At 34.9% G+C, this 6551-nt stretch overlaps 1 long non-coding RNA gene across 1 annotated transcript; it reads left to right on the top strand.

Moving 5' to 3' along the window:
* The first annotated feature begins 1332 nt into the window (after positions 1-1332).
* Positions 1333-3306, top strand: LOC130464069 (uncharacterized). Its single transcript, XR_008924363.1, has 4 exons — positions 1333-1586; positions 1746-1795; positions 2260-2534; positions 3008-3306. It is a non-coding gene; the product is annotated as an uncharacterized lncRNA (long non-coding RNA).
* The last annotated feature ends 3245 nt before the right edge of the window (positions 3307-6551 follow it).

The raw sequence follows: 6551 nt of genomic DNA, 5'->3' as shown, positions 1-6551 counted from the left end.
TTGTTCCAAAACCCTAAATCAAGAGAGAATGAAAACGTGCAGAGGAGAGAGAAAGGAAACTGGAATCTTGAACTTTGACGGCCGAATACCCTCTCAACACTGAGAACAACCATTGCTCTATCGCGAACTCCGGCGGTAGAGTTATCCGTAGCCCGGCGCTCTCCTTCTTTTCCCCTTTTCTTTCTTCACCGGAGTTCATTCAATTTTTCTAGGGGTTTTAATCGATCCCCGATTTTCTAAAAACGGTCTAATTTTCTCGAAAAGGTGAAAACTGGTGGTGCGGCGTTTGCGACATTAGGGGAGGAGAAGCAGAGTGTTTTCTCGCATATCAAAGGTATGGTTTGACGATCCGCCAGCGCCGCCCGTAGAGGAGGAAAAGAAGGTGGAGGAGGGGGAAAAGGAGGAGAAGGTGGCGGAGGAAGAGAAGAAAGCGGAGGTGGAGGAGGAGAAAAAAAGATCAGGAGGTTAAAACTGAAGAGGAGAAACCACCGGTAGCAAATCCACCATCGGATAAGGCAGTGGAAGTTGTTAATCCGCCGGTTGCCAAAAATTTATCTCAAGAATTTGTAGGTATCTCTTTTCTCTTTCTAATTTTGTTGATTGATTTTATTAGTTGATTTTCTTATCCATACTCATTGCTGAACTTATGGAAATTTAATTGGATTATTCTAGCTTGAAATTTCTGGATTTTTCAGACTAATTTGACTTGATTATAGAAAAATATGATGCTTTAATGTGTATCCCTGACTTTTTTTTTCAGAGTTGAAGAATTTGGTTCCACTTAATTAGGCAAACAATAATTATTGTAGTGAAGTTCCTGGTACTTTGAGGAATTTGAGTAGGTTGAAAATAATCTAAGTGAGATGCCAGAATTGAAGCTGCAATTGGACCAATTTAATGTGTGATAAAATAATTTAAATGGGTCAATTCCGGTTAGTGTTAGCTCAATGCCTGTTACTGCTTTTCAGGGTTATAAGCTTTGTGGAAAATCCCTTCAAATTTTCCCTGGCCTTGCTGTTTGTAATGGGTTTATTCCATCGCGTGTATTACTATTACTGATGTTTCACGAACCCAAGACTAAGATAGTAAGATCAAATCCCGTATACATCGATCATTGTCTTTGTGGCTTATGTTGTTAGTTGGATGTTGTTTACTATATTTAGTATGATTAAATTCGGAACTATGTTTTTTTATTCAATTAATTTGGTGTTGGTTGGTGTTGGTGTTAGGTGGTCATATGGTTTGTTGTTGTTGGTGGTGTTGTGTTAGGTGGTCATATAATTTGATCCTCATCACCTTCTTTAAGACATGTTTGTTTGATGAATTGTAAAATCCAAAGTCTCTACATTTATCAAACAGAAATTATTTTGGTTTCAGGTGCAGCTCATATGGTGTTTCTTAGGCTGTTCATTCCAGATTTGGGCACTCTTTGGGAGTGTATTGGCTTGCTTCCCAAACTGTCCATGTGCTTCGTAATCATCATGTATGTAATTTCAGCTTCATTTTATGTGTGAGGGAACAGAAGGACATACATTTAAATTCTTATTTTCTCAGCGCATGGAACTTGATATTGCCTTCTGTCTGAGGTTAGTTGTTTCATCAGATTTTGGTTTTAGTTTCCTTCATTTTTAGTATGAATTTTGATTTATTATCAAAGAAGATGAACTTCGGGTGGAAATTAAGAAATTTGAGTTTATAGGATTTGTGTAATTGCTGATAAAAATTTGTTATGCATTTTTTTACAGAGCAAAAAGTAGAAACGAGGTGGTGGATTCAGTGTCAGAACCTCCTAAAGGTGAGATCTTTAGCTGGTTTTTTGGATATTTAATGCTTAATATTCTTTCTTTTGGATAATTAATGCTTAATTACAACTTTTGAAATTCTGGATTTTGTATGTTTGAGCAGAAAAGCTGTTTCTCTTTGATTTTTGTAGAAAATTTCCAAATCAATTTTCTGGGGTTTTGTATATATTTAGACCCATAAATTGGCCTGAAAAAAGGTTGATGAAATGTATTATTTTTCTATTTAACAGAAAAGGAGAATGTGAATCAGATTCTATATTCATGTTCACCGCCCCAAAAGGTTTGATTTTTTAAATCAGATAGAGATAAATTATTTTGGGGAGGATTAAGAAGTTTATTTTAATTTTATTTCTATTTATTAAACTTAAATGATTTTGGAATTAAACCTGTAAATGAGCTTCATTTTTCTCAATTTTAATGAACTAATTTCCCCATTTTTATTTCTCACCGTCGTCAGGTTGCACCAATACGGATTTTCGGCTACTCTTGCTTTCCTCATTTCTATTTGGGTTTTCAGGTATGTATGCCGGTTGCCGGCTACTCTTGCTTTCCTCATTGTCTATTTCGATCAATAATTTGAAATTTCAGGTATGCTCTACTCTTGCTTTCTTCATTGTCATTTTCTAAATAAATCTCTACCGTATTTAAAAAAATAAGTTGTGTTCTCACTAGATAGTTTAGCCGGAGTCCGGAGACACCACTATCAGTGTTTGAGCAACCGTTAATCCCCATGTAAGTCCCCTTACCTTTTACTGTTTTCTTCATATCGTTTTCTTTTAATTGTAATTTGAATTTAATTAGTTCAGTTGAAAGAAAGATTTCAAGTTATGTTACCTCCTACATTCTATATATAGGTGTCAATGTTCATCATTCTAGATCATCTAAACTACCTTTCTCTTATATCATTCTATGTATGTCTTGCAACCTCTTTTCCAAATTGTAATCTGCAATCTCTAAGAAAGAAAATGGAACTATGGATTTGGCGACAGCTGCAGCTGTGATGACTGCAACTGCAACATATATATTCCCTTCTTGAAGATTTCTTCTAGCATAATAAAGTGCTTACAATCTATGTTTGGTTAGCTACTAAGTTTGAGTTGTGGATAGTGATTGTTCTTCTAAGACAATTAGATTATGCTAGAAAACATATTGTATTTGCATGATTAATATATGTCAGTCTGACATAGTTCGAATTCATTTTGCAGGATGTATGGAAGGACGGGGTGCGGATGTGGAGATGATTGCAGCTGCGACCCATGCACCTGCGAATAAACGCACTTACCCTCCTGACTCCTGTATTACGAATATGAGATGTTTTATTTCCTATCAAATATGATTGTAATGTGAACCGAATAAATAGGCCATGGCATCTTCAGGTCTGGTGTATATCTTGATCCGTTGATGTTTCATGGTCAATCAGTTTGTGACTGTAATTAATTCTGTACTGATTGCTGAACTAAAAGAAATTTTTGAACAGGTAATAATTGAATTGATCTGTGCATTTCCAGGATGAACTTAATTTGGATTTAGAAAGCTGCTTAAGTACAATGTTGCTGGTTATTATGCATTTTATTGAAATAAGCATATAATCTCGCACGCATCGCGTGCATATAAGACTAGTTGCATATAATATAAGCCTCAACAGAAATTGATTTTAACAACTCAATTTTTTGCAAAAAAATTTATTCTGGCCATATGGAAAAACTCTGGTTTCCAATTCGAAAGTCTTTGTTGTGTTAAAACATGGCAGAGAGGATAAGGGTAGAAGATATTGGTTTCCATGGACATGGTGTTTCAGCCTTTCGGGTAGAAGAAGAGAGGTATATTAATGGTTGCCATGAAAGGATTAAAGGGTTAGTACAAGCTGTAGTCAATGATTTCACATTTTTACTCTTTCAAGTGGAATCTACAGTATAAATGAAAACTAAGGATTTTTTTTATTATTATTTTTTTTAATCAAGATAAAGGGCAGTTTTGACCTTTTTATTTTTGCAAAAAGAAAATATTTTCTGCATTTAGAAACTATGTTAATTTAGGAAGAGAAAAACTACTTCATAGCTGTTTTATGTTGGAAACTGGTTTTGACACACCACTTTATTGATATTGGCACACCTGTATGTGAGTATAGCACATTATCATGTGCTATCATAGTGAGTGTCGATATCGCTTTTTGGTGTGCGAAAATCATTTTCCGTTTTATTGGGTTATAACTAACATCATTATTAAATATATCAATCTCAATACAATGTTATTATTGAAATTCTCTTGAAGTTAATACGGAGTACTTCGTATTTCTTTTTAATTTCTTTCGAAAATATTGTAATTTTCTCATACTTTTAATGATCAATATTTTAACGCAGTAATTTAAGTTATCAATGTAAAACTACATTGATGGTTCAAAAGTAACAATTAAAAAGGAACGGTGAGAATTAGTTAAAAAATAGAGGGGATAAATGGTCATCGATTTACGGAGTAATTGGAAATGAACAAGTAATGAATATGTTGGCGCAAAATATAGGATGGGTTATGGGCACATGGAGCGCATGTGACTAGAGGTGTCAAATCGGGTCACCGGATGGGTTGTGGTTTGACCCATGACAGTTCGGGTCTATTCGGTTCGGGTCAAGTTCGGGTTAAAAGTTTTCGGGATCAGATCGGGTTTGGGTCAGGTCTATTCAGTTCGGGTCAATTTCAGGTCAATTGTTGTCGGGTCCGGGTAAATTTCTGGACGGGTCAAGTTCGGTTCTGGTAAAAAACGAACCCGGTGATCCCGTGTCGGGTTGTAAACAGGTTTTGTCGGGTCAAACTAGGGTCGGGTAACTTTGGGTCGGGTAAACTTTGACTCAGGTCATTTCAGTTCGGGTCAATTCAGCACCAGTTCGATTTCGGTTCGGGTCATCTCAGTTAGGTCTCGGGTTAGATCGATTTCATTCTAGATCTTTTCAAGTCATTATCGATTAATGTTTTCATTCTATTTCTAATTAATCCAGTTATTAATCTACGTATTTACGAGTATTTTTAATTTACTAAACTACAACATCGTTATATCAATTAGAGTTTGTTTTAAGTTATAAGATGATTAATGATTATATAACGAGAACCATATGTAAACAGTAGATACACAATATATATAAATCTACAGTAGAATATAACTCTTTGAGTTGACACAAAATTCAACTTACTAAATAATAACAGTTCGGGTGGAGTTTAGGTCGGGTCAAATCGGTGTCGGTTATACAACAGTTCGGGTCAAATCAAATCGGGTCAAATCAGATATTTACCGGGTCAAATCGGTATCCGGTGAAGTTCGGTCGGGTCAAATCGGTGTCGGGTGGAGTTTGGGTGGAATCTAACCAGTGGCAGGTGGAGATCGGGTCGGATCAAACTGGTTACGGGTGGAGTTCAGATCGGGTGAAACGGGTGTCGGGTAAAGTTAAATCGGTTACAGAACGGGTTTCGGTCTTGAAATTTCCGGGTCAAACCAGTTCGGTTAGAGTTCGAAACAGATGGTTTTTCGGAGTCGGGTCAACTTCTGACACCTCTACATGTGACTCATGTAGTCATGTGTGATGTGTGTATAACTGTATATTGCACGATGCATTATACCGCGACAACTATTGAATACTCATTAACAGTATTAACGGACAAACAAAACCAAAGTAGATAGTATAACATGTGCTGATTGTGGTTCATTTGTTGAATCGACCTCCTTTCTTCTAATTCTCCTTCCTTTCTTCAAATATTGCATTTTTTTTTATGAGTGTGTTTTTTTTTTAAATGGGTCGTTTCTACATTTAATAATTTTTATCAATATTGTATTACTTCTCTTTCTTTCATTAAACTCAACTCAAAATATTTTATTGTTTCTCTTTTCCTCATGGTCCCCACTTACAAAATTAAAAAATAAAAAAAAACAGCATCCTTCACCTATTATTTCTATCATGGTCCTCATTGTTATTTTACTACTCCGTATAACATAATTCCGTATAAATTACTTCTACCTATTTGCCAACTTACACCATTTAATAATATCTTTGCATGAATCTCATAAAACTGTGTGCTCATTTAAGTTATGCATTAAAAAATCAGGGGAAGTAGACCAAGTAAAATATATTTATCAATTAATACAACTCTTAATAACTTTTAAGGGGCGAAGGGGATAAACATAGTGCCATTTTGCATGTCAAGATTCTCAAATGTCAACAGATTCTAGGCTATACAATCGTTTTTATCCTAGTTTTCTTTAGTACGAGAAATTGTGTCCCAATCGTTTTTATCCTAGTTTTCTTTAGTACGAGAAATTGTGTCCCAAATTAGTGGGAAATACAATATTATTTTATTTTATTTCCTTTGACGACTCAACATAACTTTCTTTTTTTTGAGGGCACATAACTTCTTTTTTCATCTCTTTCTCTTTTTACTTTTTTTTCAATTCGTGGACTATAGACCGTGGTGCACCAAAAGAATATATGTGCATAAGCAAAAGAAATGATACTACGACAAAAGAACATGCGATATAATATTTCACTTTTTTGTTATAAAAATAATATATTATTTTACTATTTATTAAAAACCTAAAATAAAAAAATATTCATGTTCTTTTCTCGTAATCAGATGTTCTTTCAATTATATACTAGTGTTCTTAAGGTGCGACATGCTCTATGTGCACCATGGTCCGCCTTCTAAATTGCGCTTTTCAATCTATTTCCTTCGTAAACTCCTCCTATTTTTCCAAAACGTATTTACACC

Source organism: Spinacia oleracea, chromosome 6, assembly GCF_020520425.1.
Source record: "Spinacia oleracea cultivar Varoflay chromosome 6, BTI_SOV_V1, whole genome shotgun sequence".
Taxonomy (NCBI): domain Eukaryota; kingdom Viridiplantae; phylum Streptophyta; class Magnoliopsida; order Caryophyllales; family Amaranthaceae; genus Spinacia; species Spinacia oleracea.
This window is presented reverse-complemented; position numbering and strand designations above follow the sequence as displayed.